Consider the following 23,955-nt stretch of genomic DNA (forward strand, 5'->3'; position numbering starts at 1 on the left):
GCTAAACCTAGGTAGGTAATTTATAAGCCCTTGAAGGCCGCCTCTTATCTCAGTGCATTTTGACAGTTTTTCACAGCTAGACATCGTTAGTTCATTTGTTCCATTCAAGAGAGCAACTGTACTCACTCCCATGGAATTATTTATGAGTCAACACTGACTGGCTAAAATGCAAGTCTGTCAAAAGAACTGAAATAAGGGGGCAGTCTGCAGAGGCTTACATATAAGGTAATCACAGAGGTAAAAATTGTATTAATATAACAGTTTTGGGTACACAACCCATGCCTATGGCAGCACTCTCAGAATCACATTATCTATTACCAACAAGATGGAAAGTGCCCTCAGAGCAAAACTGCGTGCATATCCAGCAATGTAATAGATTGCATTGCCTACTGTTTATTCCTTTCTAATTTTTCATGGAAAATATCTAAAATGTGATGCTTTCATTAAATCAAATTAAATCATATCAAAAGTATAGCTATTTATCTAAAAAAATATGTGTGGTAGAAAATGCATGAATTAATACACAGATCTTTTCAATAATTATATTTTAATTCCAACAGAAAATGTTTTTTATATTTCTTTGGAGTTGATTTTCCTTCTATATCCACTTGCATCAATGAATGAGAATTTAAACTGTACAGCCTGTTGGAAAAATAAGAAATATGTTTATTTGATTGATCTGGGTACTTTTAAGAATATTCCTAACAGCTCTATTTCAGAAACTTCCCAAAATTCTACTGCTTACAATAAAAGAAGATTTTTAAATTAATAATGAATAAATAAAAATAAATGTATTTTTATATACTGTATGTTTGATTTTTTTTAAAATATATGTCTATGCATATCTATTTGAATATATACAAGTATTGATATATGCAGATGTATACAAATAAATATTTAGAAATACAAAGAACATTTTTTCTTATGTGAAAAAACGTAATTTAAAATATGTATAGTACATACATACTGTATATTTAGGGGCCAAATTATCAAGCTCTGAATGGAGATTGATGCCCCTGTTTCCACGCGAGCCTTCAGGCTTTACGGAAACGGAAGTTATGAAGCAGCGGTCTACAGTTTTAAAAAGTGTTATGTTATCAACATAAGAAAAATTACAAATCACAGAAAAACACAATGCAGCAATAGTCATTAATATTAAAGTTATATAATAATTTGCTGTTATTATAGAGTTACATTGCCAGCATGTGGTTCTGGTTACATTTATAACCATTTAGTCCCTTGCTTATGATGTCTAAGAACCTCTTAATGGGACATTAAACACTTTGAGATGGTAATATAAAATGATAAATTGTATATAATAAAACAACTCTGCAATATACTTTCATTATTTATTTTGTCCTCTTTGCCTGTAATTCCATTCTGAAATTGTGAGCTTTCCAGTTCCTGTTAGAAATGGAAGTGCAGAACACTGTTAAATCCAGCACAACCATTGGCTGCACACTCTAGTGACCTATATATAACTGACCCTAATTGGCCACAGCAGAGAAGGTAACACAAGTTACAACATGGCAGCTCCCAGTGTTTTATAGACACTAAGGCCTAGATTTAGAGTTGGGCGGTAGCCGTCAAAACCAGCGTTAGAGGCTCCTAACGCTGGTTTTTACCACCCTCTGGTATTTGGAGCCAGTCATTAAAGGGTCTAACGCTCACTTTTCAGCCGTGACTTTTCCATACCGCAGATCCCCTTACGTCAATTGCGTATCCTATCTTTTCAATGGGATCTTTCTAACGCTGGTATTTAGAGTTGTGTCTGAAGTGAGTGTTAGAACTCTAACGACAAAACTCCAGCCGCAGAAAAAAGTCAGTAGTTAAGAGCTTTCTGGGCTAACGCCGGTTCATAAAGCTCTTAACTACTGTGCTCTAAAGTACACTAACACCAATAAACTACCTATGTACCCCTAAACCGAGGTCCCCCCACATCGCCGCCACTATATTTAAATTTTTTAACCCCTAATCTGCCGCTCCGTATATACCGCCGCCAACTACGTTATCCCTATGTACCCCTAATCTGCTGCCCCTAACACAGCCGACCCCTATATTATATTTATTAACCCCTAATCTGCCCCCCACAACGTCGCTGCCAGCTACCTACAATTATTAACCCCTAATCTGCCGACCGGAGCTCACCGCTAGTATAATAAATGTATTAACCCCTAATCCGCCTCACTCCCGCCTCAATAACCCTATAATAAATAGTATTAACCCCTAATCAGCCCTCCCTTACATCGCCGACAGATAACTTTAAGTATTAACCCCTAATCTGCCGATCGGAGCTCACCGCTACTCTAATAAATTGTTAAACCCCTTAAGCTAATTCTAACCCTAACACTAACACCCCCCTAAGTTAAATATAATTTTTATCTAACGAAATAAATTAAGTATTATTAAATAAATTATTCCTATTTAAATCTAAATACTTACCTGTAAAATAAATCCTAATATAGCTACAATATAAATTATAATTATATCTTAGCTATTTTAGGATTAATATTTATCTTACAGGAAACTTTGCAATTATTTTAACCAGGTACAATAGCTATTAAATAGTTAATAACTATTTAATAGCTACCTAGTTAAAATAATTACAAAATTACCTGTAAAATAAATCCTAACCTAAGTTACAATTAAACCTAACACTACACTATCAATACATTAATTAAATAAAATGCCTACAATTATCTACAATTAAACCTAACACTACACTATCAATATCGGATTGAACTTGATTCTGATTGGCTGATTCCATCAGCCAATCAGAATTTTCCTACCTTAATTCCGATTGGCTGATAGAATCCTATCAGCCAATCGGAATTCAAGGGACGCCATCTTGGATGACGTCCCTTAAAGGAACCGTCATTCGTCGGGAAGTCGTTGGAAGAAGAAGATGGGTCTGCGGTGGAGGTCTTCAAGATGGAGCCGGTCCTCATCAGATGAAGATAGAAGATGCCGCTTGGAAGAAGATGGTTGCCGGTCCAGATCTACTCTTCTTCCCGGATAGGATGAAGACTTTGGACCCTCTTCTGGACTTCTTCAGCCGTCGGATGATGGATGTCTAGCCCCTGCTTGGGCTTGGATGAAGATTTCGGAGCCTGGAACGATCGGTGATACCTGGCATGGTGAAGACAAGGTAGGAAGATCTTCAGGGGCTTAGTGTTAGGTTTATTTAAGGGGGGTTTGGGTTAGATTAGGGGTATGTGGGTGGTGGGTTGTAATGTTGGGGGGGGTATTGTATGTTTTTTTTTACAGGCAAAAGAGCTGAATTCTTTGGGGCATGCCCCGCAAAGGGCCCTTTTAAGGGCTGGTAAGGTAAAAGAGCTTTGAACTTTTGTAATTTAGAATAGGGTAGGGCATTTTTTTATTTTGGGGGTCTTTGTTATTTTATTAGGGGGCTTAGAGTAGGTGTAATTAGTTTAAAATTGTTGTAATATTTTTCTAATGTTTGTAAATATTTTTTTATTTTTTGTAACTTAGTTCTTTTTTATTTTTTGTACTTTAGTTAGTTTATTTAATTGTATTTATTTGTAGATATTGTATTTAATTAATTTATTGATAGTGTAGTGTTAGGTGTAATTGTAGATAATTGTAGGTATTTTATTTAATTAATTTATTGATAGTGTAGTGTTAGGTTTAATTGTAACTTAGGTTAGGATTTATTTTACAGGTAATTTTGTAATTATTTTAACTATTTTAGCTATTAAATAGTTCTTAACTATTTAATAGCTATTGTACCTGGTTAAAATAAATAAAAAGTTACCTGTAAAATAAATATAAATCCTAAAATAGCTATAATATAATTATAATTTATATTGTAGCTATATTAGGGTTTATTTTACAGGTAAGTATTTAGCTTTAAATAGGAATAATTTATTTAATAAGAGTTAATTTATTTCGTTAGATTTAAATTATATTTAACTTAGGGGGATGTTAGGGTTAGGGATAGATTTAGCTTTAGGGGTTAATCCATTTATTACAGTAGATTCAGTCGGCAGATTAGGGGTTAATAATTGAAGTTAGGTGTCGGCGATGTTAGGGAGGGCAGATTAGGGGTTAATACTATTTATTATAGGGTTATTGAGGCGGGAGTGAGGCGGATTAGGGGGTTAATAACTTTATTATAGTAGCGGTGCGGTCCGCTCGGCAGATTAGGGGTTAATAAGTGTAGGCAGGTGGAGGCGACATTGAGGGGGGCAGATTAGGGGTTAATAAATATAATATAGGGGTCGGCGGTGTTAGGGGCAGCAGATTAGGGGTACATAGGGATAATGTAGGTAGCGGCGGTTTAAAGAGCGGCAGATTAGGGGTTAAAAAAATATGCAGGTGTCAGCGATAGCGGGGGCGGCAGATTAGGGGTTAATAAGTGTAAGGTTAGGGGTGTTTAGACTCGGGGTTCATGTTAGGGTGTTAGGTGCAGACGTAGGAAGTGTTTCCCCATAGAAAACAATGGGGCTGCGTTAGGAGCTGAACGCTGCTTTTTTGCAGGTGTTAGTTTTTTTTTTCAGCTCAAATGGCCCCATTGTTTTCTATGGGGGAATCGTGCACATTTTTGAAGCTGTCCGTGTCCGTAAGCACCGCTGGTATCTAGAGTTGCAGTGGCGTTAAATTATGCTCTACGCTCCCTTTTTGGAGCCTAACGCATTGAAAACCCAGCTATTCTGTGAACTCTAAATACCAGCGGTATTTAAAAGGTGCGGGGGAAAAAAGCACGCGTAGATAACGCACCCCTTTGGCCGCAGAACTCTAAATCTAGAGTTGGGCGGTAGCCGTAAAAAACCAGCGTTAGAGGCTCCTAACACTGGTTTTTACCGCCCTCTGGTATTTGGAGCCAGTCATTAAAGGGTCTAACGCTCACTTTTCAGCCGCGACTTTTCCATACCGCAGATCCCCTTACGTCAATTGCGTATCATATCTTTTCAATGGGATCTTTCTAACGCTGGTATTTAGCGTTGTGTCTGAAGTGAGCGTTAGAACTCTAACGACAAAACTCCAGCCGCAGAAAAAAGTCAGTAGTTAAGAGCTTTCTGGACTAATGCCGGTTCATAAAGCTCTTAACTACTGTGCTCTAAAGTACACTAACACCCATAAACTACCTATGTACCCCTAAACTGAGGTCCCCCCACATCGCCGCCACTATATTTAAATTTTTTAACCCCTAATCTGCCGCTCCGTATACCGCCGCCAACTACATTATCCCTATGTACCCCTAATCTGCTGCCCCTAACACCGCCGACCCCTATATTATATTTATTAACCCCTAATCTGCCCCCCACAACGTCGCCACCAGCTACCTACAATTATTAACCCCTAATCTGCTGACCGGAGCTCACCGCTAGTATAATAAATGTATTAACCCCTAATCCGCCTCACTCCCGCCTCAATAACCCTATAATAAATAGTATTAACCCCTAATCTGCCCTCCCTAACATCGCCGACAGATAACTTCAAGTATTAACCCCTAATCTGCCGATCGGAGCTCACCGCTACTCTAATAAATTGTCTTATTAAATAAATTATTCCTATTAAATCTAAATACCTACCTGTAAAATAAATCCTAATATAGCTACAATATAAATTATAATTATATCTTAGCTATTTTAGGATTAATATTTATCTTACAGGAAACTTTGTAATTATTTTAACCAGGTACAATAGCTATTAAATAGTTAATAACTATTTAATAGCTACCTAGTTAAAATAATTACAAAATTACCTGTAAAATAAATCCTAACCTAAGTTACAATTAAACCTAACACTACACTATCAATACATTAATTAAATAAAATACCTACAATTATCTACAATTAAACCTAACACTACACTATCAATAAATTAATTAAATACAATATCTACAAATAAATACAATTAAATAAACTAACTAAAGTACAAAAAATAAAAAAGAACTAAGTTACAAAAAATAAAAAAATATTTACAAACATTAGAAAAATATTACAACAATTTTAAACTAATTACACCTACTCTAAGCCCCCTAATAAAATAACAAAGAACCCCAAAATAAAAAAATGCCCTACCTTATTCTAAATTACAAAAGTTCAAAGCTCTTTTACCTTACCAGCCCTTAAAAGGGCCCTTTGCGGGGCATGCCCCAAAGAATTCAGCTCTTTTGCCTGTAAAAAAAAACATACAATACCCCCCCAACAATACAACCCACCACCCACATACCCCTAATCTAACCCAAACCCCCCTTAAATAAACCTAACACTAAGCCCCTGAAGATCTTCCTACCTTGTCTTCACCATGCCAGGTATCACCGATCGTTCCAGGCTCCGAAATCTTCATCCAAGCCCAAGCGGGGGCTAGACATCCATCATCCGACAGCTGAAGAAGTCCAGAAGAGGGTGCAAAGTCTTCATCCTATCCGGGAAGAAGAGTAGATCCGGACCGGAAACCATCTTCTTCCAAGCGGCATCTTCTATCTTCATCCGATGAGGACCGGCTCCATCTTGAAGACCTCCACCGCGGACCCATCTTCTTCTTCCGACGACTTCCCGACGAATAACGGTTCCTTTAAGGGACGTCATCCAAGATGGCGTCCCTCGAATTCCGATTGGCTGATAGGATTCTATCAGCCAATCGGAATTAAGGTAGGAAAATTCTGATTGGCTGATGGAATCAGCCAATCAGAATCAAGTTCAATCCGATTGGCTGATCCGATCAGCCAATCAGATAGAGCTTGCATTCTATTGGCTGATCGGAACAGCCAATAGAATGCGAAGCTCCAATCTGATTGGCTGATTTAATAATGCCAATCGGATTGAACATTGATTCTGATTGGATGATTCACTCAGCCAATCAGAATTTTCCTACATTAATTCCGAATTGGCTGATAGAATCCTATCAGCCAATCGGAATTCAAGGGACGCCATCTTGGATGACGTCCTTAAAAGAACGGTCATTCGTCGGGAAGTCGTCGGAAAGAAGAAGATGGGTCTGCGGTGGAGGTCTTCACGAAGGAGCACGGTCACTCATTGGATGAAGATACGAAGATGCCGCTTGGAAGAAGATGGTGGACCGGTCGATCTACTCTTCTTCCCGGATAGGATGAAGACTTTGGACCCTCTTCTGGACTTCTTCAGCCGTCGGATGATGGATGTCTAGCCCCCGCTTGGGCTTGGATGAAGATTTTGGAGCCTGGAACGATCGGTGATAACCTGGCATGGTGAAGACAAGGTAGGAAGATCTTCAGGGGCTTAGTGTTAGGTTTATTTAAGGGGGGTGTTGGGTTAGATTAGGGGTATTGTGGGTGGTGGGTTGTAATGTTGGGGGGGGTATTGTATGTTTTTTTTTACCAGGCAAAAGAGAGCTGAATTCTTTGGGGCATGCCCCCCGCAAAGGGCCCTTTTAAGGGCTGGTAAGGTAAAAGAGCTTTGAACTTTTGTAATTTAGAATAGGGGTAGGGCATTTTTTTATTTTGGGGGTCTTTGTTATTTTATTAGGGGGCTCTAGAGTAGGTGTAATTAGTTTAAAATTGTGTGTAATATTTTTCTAATGTTTGTAAATATTTTTTTATTTTTTTGTAACTTAGTTCTTTTTATTTTTTGTACTTTAGTTAGTTTATTTAATTGTATTTATTTGTAGATATTGAATTTAATTAAATTATTGATAGTGTAGTGTTAGGTTTAATTGTAGATAATTGTAGGTATTTTATTTAATTAATTTATTGATAGTGTAGTGTTAGGTTTAATTGTAACTTAGGTTAGGTAGTTTATTTTAAAAGGTAATTTATGTAATTATTTTAACTATTTTAGCTATTAAATAGTTCTTAACTATTTAATAGCTATTGTACCTGGTTAAATAAAATACAAAGTTACCTGTAAATAAATATAAATCCTAAAATAGCTATAATATAATTATAATTTATATTGTAGCTATATATAGGGTTTATTTTACAGGTAAGTATTTAGCTTTAAATAGGAATAATTTATTTAATAAGGTTAATTTATTTCGTTAGATTTAAAATTATATTTAACTTAGGGGGGTGTTAGGGTTAGGGGATAGATTTAGCTTTAGGGGTTAATCCATTTATTACAGTAGATTCGGTCGGCAGATTAGGGGTTAATAATTGAAGTTAGGTGGTCCGGCGATGTTAGGGAGGGCAAGATTAGGGTTAATACTATTATTATAGGGTTATTGAGGCGGGAGTGTGGCAGATTAGGGGGTTAATAACTTTATTATAGTAGCGGTGCGGTCAGCTCGGCAGATTAGGGGTAATAAGTGTAGGCAGGTGGAGGCGGACGTTGAGGGGGGCAGATTAGGGGTTAATAAATATAATATAGGGTTCGGCGGTGTTAGGGCAGCAGATTAGGGGGTACATAGGGATAATGTAGGGTAGGCGGCGGTTTAAGGAGCGGCATGATTAGGGTTAAAAAAAATATGCAGGTGTCCAGCGATAGCGGGGACGCAGATTAGGGGTTAATTAAGATAGGTTAGGGGTGTTTAGACCTCGGGTTCATTTTAGGGTGTTAGGTGCACGACCGTAGAGAAGGGTTTTCCCCATAGAAAACAATGGGGCTGCGTTGGAGCTGACCGCTGCTTTTTTGCAGGTGTTAGGTTTTTTTTTCAGCTCAAATGGCCCCATTGTTTTCTATGGGGGAATCGTGCACGTTTTTGAAGCTGTCCGTGTCCGTAAGCACCGCTGGTATCTAGAGTTGCAGTGGCGTTAAATTATGCTCTACGCTCCCTTTTTGGAGCCTAAACGCATTGAAAACCTAGCCATTCTGTGACTCTAAATACCAGCGGTATTTAAAAGGTGCGGGGGAAAAAGCACGCGTAGATAACGAACCCCTTTGGCCGCAGAACTCTAAATCTAGAGTTGGGCGGTAGCCGTAAAAACCAGCGTTAGAGGCTCCTAACACTGGTTTTTACCGCCCTCTGGTATTTGGAGCCAGTCATTAAAGGGTCTAACGCTCACTTTTCAGCCGCGGACTTTTCCATACCGCAGATCCCCTTACGTCAATTGCGTATCATATCTTTTCGAATGGGATCTTTCTAACGCTGGTATTTAGCGTTGTTGTCTCGAAGTGAGCGTTAGAACTCTAACGACAAAACTCCAGCCGCAGAAAAAAGTCAGTAGTTAAGAGCTTTCTGGACTAACGCCGGTTCATAAAGCTCTAAACTACTGTGCTCTAAAGTACACTAACACCCATAAACTACCTATGTACCCCTAAACTGAGGTCCCCCCACATCGCCGCCACTATATTTAAATTTTTTAACCCCTAATCTGCCGCTCTGTATACCGCCGCCAACTACGTTATCCCTATGTACCCCTAATCTGCTGCCCCTAACACCGCCGACCCCTATATTATATTTATTAACCCCTAATCTGCCCCCCACAACGTCGCCACCAGCTACCTACAATTATTAACCCCTAATCTGCCGACCGGAGCTCACCGCTAGTATAATAAATGTATTAACCCCTAATCCGCCTCACTCCCGCCTCAATAACCCTATAATAAATAGTATTAACCCCTAATCTGCCCTCCCTAACATCGCCGACAGATAACTTCAAGTATTAACCCCTAATCTGCCGATCGGAGCTCACCGCATACTCTAATAAATTGTTTAAACCCCTTAAGCTAATTCTAACCCTAACACTAACACCCCCTAAGTTAAATATAATTTTTATCTAACAAAATAAATTAAGTCTTATTAAATAAATTATTCCTATTTAAATCTAAATACCTACCTGTAAAATAAATCCTAATATAGCTACAATATAAATTATAATTATATCTTAGCTATTTTAGGATTAATATTTATCTTACAGGAAACTTTGTAATTATTTTAACCAGGTACAATAGCTATTAAATAGTTAATAACTATTTAATAGCTACCTAGTTAAAATAATTACAAAATTACCTGTAAAATAAATCCTAACCTAAGTTACAATTAAACCTAACACTACACTATCAATACATTAATTAAATAAAATACCTACAATTATCTACAATTAAACCTAACACTACACTATCAATAAATTAATTAAATACAATATCTACAAATAAATACAATTAAATAAACTAACTAAAGTACAAAAAATAAAAAAGAACTAAGTTACAAAAAATAAAAAAATATTTACAAACATTAGAAAAATATTACAACAATTTTAAACTAATTACACCTACTCTAAGCCCCTAATAAAATAACAAAGACCCCCAAAATAAAAAAATGCCCTACCTTATTCTAAATTACAAAAGTTCAAAGCTCTTTTACCTTACCAGCCCTTAAAAGGGCCCTTTGCGGGGCATGCCCCAAAGAATTCAGCTCTTTTGCCTGTAAAAAAAAAATACAATACCCCCCCCCCCCCAACAATACAACCCACCACCCACATACCCCTAATCTAACCCTAACCCCCCTTAAATAAACCTAACACTAAGCCCCTGAAGATCTTCCTACCTTGTCTTCACCATGCCAGGTATCACCGATCGTTCCAGGCTCCGAAATCTTCATCCAAGTCCAAGCGGGGGCTAGACATCCATCATCCGACAGCTGAAGAAGTCCAGAAGAGGGTCCAAAGTCTTCATCCTATCCGGGAAGAAGAGTAGATCCGGACCGGAAACCATCTTCTTCCAAGCGGCATCTTCTATCTTCATCCGATGAGGACCGGCTCCATCTTGAAGACCTCCACCGCGGACCCATCTTCTTCTTTCGACGACTTCCCGACGAATAACGGTTCCTTTAAGGGACGTCATCCAAGATGGCGTCCCTCGAATTCCGATTGGCTGATAGGATTCTATCAGCCAATCGGAATTAAGGTATGAAAATTCTGATTGGCTGATGGAATCAGCCAATCAGAATCAAGTTCAATCCGATTGGCTGATCCGATCAGCCAATCAGATAGAGCTCGCATTCTATTGGCTGATCGGAACAGCCAATAGAATGCAAGCTCAATCTGATTGGCTGATTGAATAAGCCAATCGGATTGAACTTGATTCTGATTGGCTGAATTCCATCAGCCAATCAGAATTTTCCTACCTTAATTCTGATTGGCTGATAGAATCCTATCAGCCAATCGGAATTCAAGGGACGCCATCTTGGATGACGTCCCTTAAAGGAACCGTCATTCGTCGGGAAGTCGTCGGAAGAAGAAGATGGGTCTGCGGTGGAGGTCTTCAAGATGGAGCCGGTCCTCATCGGATGAAGATAGAAGATGCCGCTTGGAAGAAGATGGTTGCCGGTCCGGATCTACTCTTCTTCCCGGATAGGATGAAGACTTTGGACCCTCTTCTGGACTTCTTCAGCCGTCGGATGATGGATGTCTAGCCCCCGCTTGGGCTTGGATGAAGATTTCGGAGCCTGGAACGATCGGTGATACCTGGCATGGTGAAGACAAGGTAGGAAGATCTTCAGGGGCTTAGTGTTAGGTTTATTTAAGGGGGGTTTGGGTTAGATTAGGGGTATGTGGGTGGTGGGTTGTAATGTTGGGGGGGGTATTGTATGTTTTTTTTACAGGCAAAAGAGCTGAATTTTTTGGGGCATGCCCCACAAAGGGCCCTTTTAAGGGCTGGTAAGGTAAAAGAGCTTTGAACTTTTGTAATTTAGAATAGGGTAGGGCATTTTTTTATTTTGGGGGTCTTTGTTATTTTATTAGGGGGCTTAGAGTAGGTGCAATTAGTTTAAAATTGTTGTAATATTTTTCTAATGTTTGTAAATATTTTTTTTATTTTTTGTAACTTAGTTCTTTTTTATTTTTTGTACTTTAGTTAGTTTATTTAATTGTATTTATTTGTAGATATTGTATTTAATTAATTTATTGATAGTGTAGTGTTAGGTTTAATTGTAGATAATTGTAGGCATTTTATTTAATTAATTTATTGATAGTGTAGTGTTAGGTTTAATTGTAACTTAGGTTAGGATTTATTTTACAGGTAATTTTGTAATTATTTTAACTATTTTAGCTATTAAATAGTTCTTAACTATTTAATAGCTATTGTACCTGGTTAAAATAAATACAAAGTTACCTGTAAAATAAATATAAATCCTAAAATAGCTATACTATAATTATAAATTATATTGTAGCTATATTAGGGTTTATTTTACAGGTAAGTATTTAGCTTTAAATAGGAATAATTTATTTAATAAGAGTTAATTTATTTCGTTAGATTTAAATTATATTTAACTTAGGGGGGTGTTAGGGTTAGGGATAGATTTAGCTTTAGGGGTTAATCCATTTATTACAGTAGATTCGGTCGGCAGATTAGGGGTTAATAATTGAAGTTAGGTGTCGGCGATGTTAGGGAGGGCAGATTAGGGGTTAATACTATTTATTATAGGGTTATTGAGGCGGGAGTGAGGCGGATTAGGGGGTTAATAACTTTATTATAGTAGCGGTGCGGTCCGCTCGGCAGATTAGGGGTTAAAAAGTGTAGGCAGGTGGAGGCGACGTTGAGGGGGGCAGATTAGGGGTTAATAAATATAATATAGGGGTCGGCGGTGTTAGGGGCAGCAGATTAGGGGTACATAGGGATAATGTAGGTAGCGGCGGTTTAAGGAGCGGCAGATTAGGGGTTAAAAAAAATATGCAGGTGTCAGCGATAGCAGGGGCGGCAGATTAGGGGTTAATAAGTATAAGGTTAGGGGTGTTTAGACTCGGGGTTCATGTTAGGGTGTTAGGTGCAGACGTAGGAAGTGTTTCCCCATAGAAAACAATGGGGCTGCGTTTGGAGCTGAACGCTGCTTTTTTGCAGGTGTTAGGTTTTTTTTTTCAGCTCAAATGGCCCCATTGTTTTCTATGGGGGAATCGTGCACGTTTTTGAAGCTGTCCGTGTCCGTAAGCACCGCTGGTATCTAGAGTTGCAGTGGCGTTAAATTATGCTCTACGCTCCCTTTTTGGAGCCTAACGCATTGAAAACCCAGCCATTCTGTGAACTCTAAATACCAGCGGTATTTAAAAGGTGCGGGGGAAAAAAGCACGCGTAGATAACGCACACCTTTGGCCGCAGAACTCTAAATCTAGAGTTGGGCGGTAGCCGTAAAAACCAGCGTTAGAGGCTCCTAACACTGGTTTTTACCGCCCTCTGGTATTTGGAGCCAGTCATTAAAGGGTCTAACGCTCACTTTTCAGCCGCGACTTTTCCATACCGCAGATCCCCTTACGTCAATTGCGTATCATATCTTTTCAATGGGATCTTTCTAACGCTGGTATTTAGTGTTGTGTCTGAAGTGAGCGTTAGAACTCTAACGACAAAACTCCAGCCGCAGAAAAAAGTCAGTAGTTAAGAGCTTTCTGGACTAACGCCGGTTCATAAAGCTCTTAACTACTGTGCTCTAAAGTACACTAACACCCATAAACTACCTATGTACCCCTAAACTGAGGTCCCCCCACATCGCCGCCACTATATTTAAATTTTTTAACCCCTAATCTGCCGCTCCGTATACCGCCACCAACTACGTTATCCCTATGTACCCCTAATCTGCTGCCCCTAACACCGCCGACCCCTATATTATATTTATTAACCCCTAATCTGCCCCCACAACGTCGCCACCAGCTACCTACAATTATTAACCCCTAATCTGCCGACCGGAGCTCACCGCTAGTATAATAAATGTATTAACCCCTAATCCGCCTCACTCCCGCCTCAATAACCCTATAATAAATAGTATTAACCCCTAATCTGCCCTCCCTAACATCGCCGACAGATAACTTCAAGTATTAACCCCTAATCTGCCGATCGGAGCTCACCGCTACTCTAATAAATTGTTTAACCCCTTAAGCTAATTCTATCCCTAACACTAACACCCCCCTAAGTTAAATATAATTTTTATCTAACAAAATAAATTAAGTCTTATTAAATAAATTATTCCTATTTAAATCTAAATACCTACCTGTAAAATAAATCCTAATATAGCTACAATATAAATTATAATTATATCTTAGCTATTTTAGGATTAATATTTATTTTACAGGCAACTTCGTAATTATTTTAACCAGGTACAATAGCTATTTAATAGCTACCAAGTTAAAATAATTACAAAATTACCTGTAAAATAAATCCTAACCTAAGTTACAATTAAACCTAACACTACACTATCAATAAATTAATTAAATACAATATCTACAAATAAATACAATTAAATAAACTAACTAAAGTACAAAAAATAAAAAAGAACTAAGTTACAAAAAATAAAAAAATATTTACAAACATTAGAAAAATATTACAACAATTTTAAACTAATTACACCTACTCTAAGCCCCATAATAAAATAACAAAGACCCCCAAAATAAAAAAATGCCCTACCCTATTCTAAATTACAAAAGTTCAAAGCTCTTTTACCTTACCAGCCCTTAAAAGGGCCCTTTGTGGGGCATGCCCCAAAAAATTCAGCTCTTTTGCCTGTAAAAAAAAACATACAATACCCCCCAACATTACAACCCACCACCTACATACCCCTAATCTAAACCAAACCCCCCTTAAATAAACCTAACACTAAGCCCCTGAAGATCTTCCTACCTTGTCTTCACCATGCCAGGTATCACCGATCGTTCCAGGCTCTGAAATCTTCATCCAAGCCCAAGCGGGGGCTAGACATCCATCATCCGACGGCTGAAGAAGTCCAGAAGAGGGTCCAAAGTCTTCATCCTATCCGGGAAGAAGAGTAGATCCGGACCGGCAACCATCTTCTTCCAAGCGGCATCTTCTATCTTCATCCGATGAGGACCGGCTCCATCTTGAAGACCTCCACCGCGGACCCATCTTCTTCTTCCGTCGACTTTCCGACGAATGACGGTTCCTTTAAGGGACGTCATCCAAGATGGCGTCCCTTGAATTCCGATTGGCTGATAGGATTCTATCAGCCAATCGGAATTAAGGTAGGAAAATTCTGATTGGCTGATGGAATCAGCCAATCAGAATCAAGTTCAATCCGATTGGCTGATCCGATCAGCCAATCAGATTCAGCTCGCATTCTATTGGCTGATCGGAACAGCCAATAGAATACGAGCTCAATCTGATTGGCTGATTGAATCAGCCAATCGGATTGAACTTGATTCTGATTGGCTGATTCCATCAGCCAATCATAATTTTCCTACCTTAATTGTATGGGTTTTTTTTACAGGCAAAAGAGCTGAATTCTTTGGGGCATGCCTCACAGAGGGCCCTTGTAAGGGCTGGTAAGGTAAAAGAGCTTTGAACTTTTGTAATTTAGAATAGGGTAGGACATTTTTTTATTTTGTGGGTCTTTGTTATTTTATTATATACACATATTAACACATAAAGATATATGCATACAATCATATACATATATATTTTAAAAATTTGCTGCAATCGTTGCTCTACTTACCCCTTCGCTGCACAAGGTTCTTATACTGTCTCTAATGGCATCAGAATGAGGCTCCCATTGGAGCCTATGGACGCACGGTCTTGTAAGCTCAATGCATCCCAGGAATGCAAACACAAGCTGTCAATTTGTAATGCGCTGGTATTGCATAGTGTAACGCTAATATATTACGTCACTTGTAATCTGGCCCTAAATGTATTGATGAAATGCCAAGTATAATGTTCCTTTAATTGTAGACACACAGGTGCTATTTAAGGAAGCTGATACCTTAGCACTATAGCATGATTAAGGGCTGAACAAGCCAAAAAGTAGCTGCTTTCTATTTTATCCTGTATCCCATATCATCATAAAAAAATAACTTTTTATTGAAGATAAAATAGTGCTGTTACTGGATTGCTCTTTATATCTATCTATCTATCTATCTATCTATCTATCTATCTCTCTATATATATATATATATATATATATATATATATATATATATATATATATATATATATACTGTATATATACAGTCATGGCCAAAAATATTGGCACCCTGCATTTCTGTCAGATAATGCACCACTTTGCCCAGAAAATTGTTGCAATTACAAATGTTTAGGCAGTCTCACATTTATTTATTTTGTTTGTATTGGTATGACACAAAAAAGTGGAGAAAAAAAAGCCAAACCTGACACATTCCACGCAAAACTCCAAAAATGGACTGGACAAAATTATTGCCACCATCTCAAAATTGTAATTTGTAATTAAACTCACCTGTATCAATTAACAGGTGCTGACAATATAGAAATCTCACCGACAATCAGTTAAAATGGCAAAAAATGTACTCAAACTTCTGTTGTGTGTCTCTGTGTGCCACACTGAGCATGGAGAAGAGAAAGAGCAGCAAAGAATTGCCTGAGGATTTGAGAACAAAAATTATGGAAAAGCATGGACAACATCAAGGTCTTAATGATCCTGTATCCACTGTGCACAACATTGTCAAGAAATATAAAGCCCATGGCACAGTAATCTCCTTGGACGTGGAAGAGAAAGATTGTTCAAAGCTTGCAATGTAGGATTGTTCGAATGGTGGATAAAGAACCTTGATTAACTTCCAGACAAATTCAAGCTGACCTTCAGGCACAGATTACAAATATGTCAGCTTGCACTTTACGTCACCCTCTGAATAAAAAAGGGACATTATGGTAGAAGACCCAGGAGGACCCCACTGTTGACGCAGAAACATAAAAAAGCCAGATTGGAGTTTGCCAAACCTTACCTGAGGAAGCCAAAATCCTTTTGGGAGAATGTGCTGTGGACAGACAAAACAAAATGGCAACTTTTTGGCAAAGCCCATCATTCTACTTTTTCAGAAAAAAATGAGACTTTTAAAGAAAAGAATACAGTCCCTACAGTCAAACATGGTGGAGGTTCATTCATGTTTTGGGGTTGCTTTGCTGCTTCAGGCACTGGATGTCTTAACTGTTTGTATGGCATTATGAAATCTGAAGACTACCAAATAAGTCTGTGGTGCAATGTAGGGCCCAGTGTCAGAAAGTTGTTTCCATCATGGGTCTTACAGCAGGACAATAACCCAAAGCACAAGTCAAAAAACACCCAGAAATGGTTTAAGACAAAGCACTGGAGAATCCTGAATTTGCCAGCAATGAGTCCAGATCTCAATCCCATAGATCACCCGTGGAGAGATCTCAAAACAGCAGTTGGGAAAAGAAACCCTTCCAATCTGAGAGACCTGGAGCAGTTGGTGAAAGAAGAGTGGTCCAAAATTCTAGTAGAGAGGTGTAAGAAACTCATAAGCTGTCGGCATTTAACATTGCACAAGCAGTTCTGGTGAACTGTTTGTGCAATGCCGCCCCCTGCAGATGTGCAGCCAATCAGCCGCTAGCAACTGGCCCTTGATAAATTGGCCCCCAAATATTAAATTGAGGGTGTCAATAATTTTGTTCAGTCCATTTTTGGAGTTTTGCATGGAATGTGTCAGATTTGGCTTATTTTCTCCACTTTTTGTGTCATACCAATACGAACAAATTAAATAAACATGAGAATGTCTAGTAATGCTGTGGCGCCAATATTTTTCGCCATGACTGTAAATAAATATATATACATATATATAGACAGATAGATAGATATTGTATATACATGTATGTAAATATTTTATTTTTTATTTTTTAAAAGAACATATTCTTCTAAGTAAAGAATAAAGGAATTTCAAATATTTCTAGATTATTAAAAGATATTTAAGATAAATAAAAATGATATTGCATGCTTCAGGGTATTTGACAGGGAAGTGCTCAAATGTGTGTGTTTGTGTATGTACAATATATATATACAGTATATATATATATATATATATATATATATATATATATATATATATATACATACATATACTGTATATATTTATGTGTGCACATACTTATTTACACATACAAAAACATAAAAACACCTGCATTTATCATCTGGGGTTGCTATGATCCTTGTTCAGAGGAGGATTGCCTGGTATTTCGGGGCTGGATTGACCTTGCTAGGCAAAATCAGATTGAACTGATATAATTTAGGAAAATTCCCCTCTGTGAAAATCACATTTGGGCTAAAAGAGACTGCTCCTAGGTGGTAACGCACCATAGAAGACGCTACAGAGCTTCACAATAAGTTAATACATATATAGTTTATTACCTTTTAGTAAAATATAGGTTCTCGGCAGGATGTTCCACCACAAGGGGTTCGGCAACATTTCAAACGTCCTAAACAGTTGCTGTCCTGGTGACACGTAAAAGCACAAATGCCAAAGGATCCAGGTTCAATTGGGGGGCAGGAACCCACCTTTTCTTCTAAAATACATTAGAAAACATCAAACATAATCAATTATGTTATATCAAGTGAAGCCATAATAAAAAATATGGTATTAAGAATATAATTTACTTAAGACAAACAGCTTCTTTGTTTACAAGATGAGTTTTAGTTTTTGCTAAGGGGCAGAGCATATGTATAAAAGCAGATAACAAAACTTTTTTTTTTCTACATTTTGTGGATAATCATGGCTGGTAGTTATCATAGTTAACATTGTAGATGAGGTTTAACAACAACACAAGTCCAATTGAGCTTAAAGGGACATTCCAGTCAAAATTTAAATGCACATAGATGAATTACATCTTTGAATAGAAACACATTTGCAATATACATGTATTAGCAAAAATACTTCTAGTAAAAGTTATCACTATTTTAGTGTTAACATTTTTCTCTGCACGTGCATGTGAAGCATAGCTAGATATTGTCACTGCACCCACATTTTAAATAATGTAACTGCTGAGATAATCACTGGGGCGTGTATCATGTCAGCAATTAACAAATTGAGTCATTACCAGATGGTACAAGCACCTAAGGCTCTCTGATCTAGTGCTGTGTTAAAAATGCTGGTGCACGGTGCATACTTAAATACACTTTTGAAACAGCTATAGCTTTTATTAGAAGTATTTTTGCTAATGCATGTATATTACAAAATTGCTTCTGTTCAATACTGAAATGCACCCATTTTGTTTTCAATTTTGGCTGGAATATCCCTTTAAGTTCTACCCAACTTTGATTATTATAAACCTAACACCCTAACATAAACCCCTAGTCTAAATACCCCTAATCCGCCACCACCGACATCACAAACACTAAATAAAGTTATTAAACCCTAAACCTCCGTCCCCCGACATCGCCAACACTAAATAAACCTATTAACCCCTAATTCGCCGCCCACCCGCATCGCCAACACTAAATAAACCTATTAAACCCTAATTCATCGCCCACTTACATCGCCAACACTACAATATACCTATTATCCCCTATTCTGCCACCTAAATAAAATTATTAATCCCTAATCCGCTGCACCCACATCAAAAATACTAAACTAAACCAATTAACCCCTAAACTGCCAAACACCCACGTTGCAAATACTCAACACTATACAAAAACTAAGCTTACAAAAAAACCTGAAAAATAAAAAAATCTAAGTTTACAAAAAATAATAAACAAAATTATCCAAAATAAAAAAATTAAACCTAATTTAATACCCCTATAAAAACAAAAAAGTCACCTCAAAATAAAAACACCCCTAATCTAACAATAAACTACCAACAGCCCTTAAAGGGGCTTTTGTAGGGCATTGCGAAATCAGCTCCTTTACATTAAAAAAAAAAATGACCCCCTAACAGTAAAACCCCCTACTCACTCAACCCTCCAAAATAAAAAAGACCTAACTCTAAAAGAAACTAATCTACCCATTGCCCCTAAAGGGGCATTCGTATGTGAATTGCCCTTAAGTGGCCATTAAAAAAAAAAATGTCCTAATCTAAAAAAAAAACACCCCCCAAAAATAAAAACATTAACACTAACCCCAAAATTAGGTACTCACATTGACATGGCTTATAGAGATCCCATCCACAATCCCAGTGCCATGAGTGTTCTATCATACTTACAGAAGTGCAAAAAAGTGCTAAAACATTTGTTCCATATACAATATTAGATGGATAGAAAGCCAACAGTGAAATGTACATGGATGCAATTTACAATATACTTCCATAAGCAAAATGCCTCTAGTGACATTTATTACTGTTTCAGTGTCATACACACATATGCTACGTGTAACTAGAGGATCGAGATACAAACAGCACACATTCTTAGTCAGCAGTGGCTTGTACCATATAAATTAAGTCTTTACTGACACACACCACTGCCAGTTTTCTGAGCAAGCATGGTGTTTGAATCCTGATACTCTAATTAAACATAGAGCTATTAAAAACCTCAGTGGTATGGAGAGAAATCACGCTAAATCTGTGGGATTTTTTTAAAACCTTGTATTGTTATGTAGTCTCTGTTTCACATAAAGAACACTACATAGCAACACAAACATGTCTCAAATTCAAATTTGTGTTTCTAAGGGGCATATTTATCAAGCACCGTATGGAGCATGATGTCCTGGATTTCTGGCGAGCCTTCAGGCTCGCCGGAAACACAAGTTATGAAGCAGTGGTCTAAAGACCGCTGCTCCATAACCTGTCCACCTGCTCTGCGGCGGCGAACAGACATCACCGGAAATCAACCCGATTGGTTGACACCCCCTGCTAGCGGCCGATTGGTAAATGATAAATGATAAATGATGAGAGCGTATGCTGTTGGCATTTATCGATGTGCAGCAGACATGATCTGCAATATAGGATCATGTCCTCTCGCACAATGATAATTCGTCCCCTAAATGTTTGCCGTACTGACAAGACTTCTTAGAATATCTCACCTGAGCGGCAAGGTTTTAAATATCAGGCCCATAGTATGTGTGTGTATGACACTGAAACTTCTGCATTTTACTAGGAGATTTTTTTCTAATGAAAGTATATTGTAAAAATGTTTCTATCTAAAATTGAAATGCATCCACGAACAATTAAATTCTGAGCTTTCTACCCCTTAAACTTTAAGCTGTTTCATTTCACATTGAAATTTGTACAGAAATTTGTATTTGTACAGAATGGATACTGCAGTATCCATTGCTTATGGTCAATAGCGACATACTTGTGGCTCAAATGTGAAAAAAAAAATCTAATTTAAACAAAGGAACATCCTTTTTAGTGCCTGAAGATTAAAAGCTTTATACTTAAATTTCAGTACTTTAGGTAAAATATATATATCTTACAAATCATTGTTTAGTAAAATTATATAGAATGGAAGATGTTTTTTACATTATAAGGTGGATTTTCTTATTTATTATTCTTTCTGCGATTTCAGCAATAGTTTTTATGGTTCATAACAGTTACAGCCATTACAAAAATCCTCAGAAAACTAAGCAGCGTGTCTATAAAAGAAATTCTACATTTTGGATAAAACACATATCTTAAGAAACATTTTACCATTTAGTACACAAATAATACAATCACCTATTGCCCCTATAGTCAAACTTGATTAGTTTATTATTTTTTTTAGTTATTTTTGTTACAATTGCATTTTTTCCCATTATAAGTCAATGGCCTCTATTTAACAAGCTCTTCTGACCAGGCGGACAGACATCGCCGGAAATCAACCCGATCGAGTACGATCGGGTTGATTGACACCCCCCTGCTGGTGGCCGATTGGCCGCGAGTCTGCAGGGGGCGGCGTTGCACCAGCAGGTCTTGTGAGCTGCTGGTGCAATGCTGAATACGGAGAGAGTATTGCTCTCCGCATTCAGCGAGGTCTTGCAGACCTGATCCGCACTGTCGGATCAGGTCCGCAAGACCTTTGTTAAATATAGGCCATTATATCAGAAATAACGCCTGATTTGCATTGTATAAGCACACAAACTGGTAAAACATACTGTCTAAAACAATATAATTATAAAATACAAAATCTTTGAGATAATGGGGTCAATTTATTATAGTGCGAGCAGACATGATACGATGTAGCGTATCATGCTGGTGCCATATTGTCCCCTGGAGATTCGCAGCTGCTAGCAGGGGGTGTCAATCAACCCGATCGTATCCGGACAGCTAATGGAGCAGCAGTCTTAAGACCGCTGCTTCATAACTTCTGAAATGATTATTTTTTAAAATGGGATTTTTGTAAATGGGAGTAATTGTAATTGTGTAATCTCTAATCTTTCATCATTTATATCAGCTACACAGTTTCCTAAAGATACAATGAGACAGGAAATCTTCTGATACATACGAGATCCGAATGTCCCAACACAAAAGAGGAAGAGAAAAAGACAGCTGATGGTTTTCATGGTGCCTGAATGCTTGATAGGCTTGTGCTGTTCAGTGTGGTTATACTCATGCGATCTGGGATCAAGTGACAAGTGAAGCTCTTTTTAATACACTGGGCGTTTACATAAGTAATGCTTATTTGATTAACATTTATGTCAAACATTAATACATAATGCTATTTAACTCCATAATAACCTAACCATTTTTTGTAGCTCATATTTTTTGCATGTAAACACCTATTTCAGTGTTTTATTGAGGAAATAATTACTCCTGTTATGGTCAGCTTCTAAGCACAAAGGGTCTACAGATCCATATCTGAGAAGCCATAAAAATACATTCCTGCCAAAACTGGAATGCACATGCGTCATTTCAGTTTTTAATAGAAGTATTTTTGCAATATACATGTATTAGCAAAAATGTTTCTATTATACGCTATAAAGCTATACAGTAGCTATTTCTAAAGTGTATTTTAGTATGCTCCGTGCACCATCATTTTAAACATAGCACTTGCTCAGAGTGCAGATTTGCAGCCAATCGGCTGCTAGCAAGGGGTGTCAATCTACCCAATCGTATTCGGACTGATTGCTGTCCGCCTCCTCAGAGGTGACGGAAGAGTTAAGGAGCAGTCTTAGGACCGCTGCTTCTTAACTGAAGCAGAGTGGGTCGGAAGCAGCTACCGCTGCTTCATAAATCCACCCCTAAATTTGTTTATTGCTGACATGATACAAGCCCCATTGGCACTCTGAGCAGCAGCACCATTAAAAATGAGACTATCCAGCTATGATTCAAATCCACGTGCAGAGTAAAATGTTAACACTAAAACTGTTATAACTTTTACTAAAAACTATTTTTGTGAGTAGGGTTGCACTCGTATTATATGTTGAAAGTAAAAAGATTGCGCACAAGCACTAACCCGACGCACGCAAAAAGTAGAACTTTGAATATTGCAAATGCGTTAACGTATTCTCCCATAGAGTTCAATGGAGTGCAAAAACTGGGGGGGGGGACTAACTAAAACCCATACTCACACTAACCCGATCATGTTGAACCAAGTGTGCTCAATCAGACATGAAATATGAATACTTCACATTCCAATGTTCTTCACATAGAAGTATATTTTAATTCTTAAATATATATTTCTACATTTATTTAATAGATTTTTGGTAATATATATATGTGTATACATACTGTATATATATATATATATATGATTATATGTAGGTATAGATACAAACAGATATATAGGAATATCTATTTAAAAATACATAGCACATATTGGAGGGTAGTTATCAACGTGTCAACTTTCCTGCCTTCGCCGGCCCAATACGCTGCCTAAGCTCGCCTCACATCGCCGCCGTGAACCTGAAAAATTTCGCTTAAGTTATCAAATAAAGCTGTCAAAAAGCTGCGGGGCGATGAGCAGCGGACTGTGAGAGTTATCACTCATTTGATCTCGCTGCTCTTCGGCTTTTTCCCAGCTTTATTGCTAGCCTGGCACTAAGCACTCACACTAACTACACTGTTCTACCCCCTATACCGGCGCCCCCGGAAGCCCCCCGCAACTAAATGAATTTATTAAACCCTAAACTAAACCGCCGCTCCTAGACCCTGCCGCAACTCTGATAAATGTATTAACCCCTAAACCGCCGCTCCTAGACCCTGCCGCAACTCTGATAAATGTATTAACCCCTAAACCGCCACTCCCGGACACCGCTGCCACCTAAATTATACCTATTAACCCCTATCCTGCCCCCCACTACACCACCGCCACTGTAATAAATTTATTAACCCCTAAACCTAAGTCTAACACTAACCCTAACACCCCCCTAACTTAAATATTAATTAAATAAATCTAAATAATATTTCTATTATGAACTAAATGAATCCTATTTAAAACTAAATACTTACTTTTAAAATAAACCCT

General features: G+C 37.8%; 1 long non-coding RNA gene across 1 annotated transcript; it reads right to left on the bottom strand.

The window, feature by feature from the left end:
• Positions 1–530: 530 nt before the first annotated feature.
• Positions 531–22,088, bottom strand: LOC128636600 (uncharacterized). The gene is made up of 3 exons (XR_008398709.1): positions 21,994–22,088; positions 17,992–18,146; positions 531–642 (listed from the first exon to the last, which is right to left on the bottom strand). It is a non-coding gene; the product is annotated as an uncharacterized LOC128636600 (long non-coding RNA).
• Positions 22,089–23,955: the final 1,867 nt, after the last annotated feature.

Source organism: Bombina bombina, chromosome 1 (assembly GCF_027579735.1).
Source record: "Bombina bombina isolate aBomBom1 chromosome 1, aBomBom1.pri, whole genome shotgun sequence".
In the NCBI taxonomy this organism is placed as follows: Eukaryota; Metazoa; Chordata; class Amphibia; order Anura; family Bombinatoridae; genus Bombina; species Bombina bombina.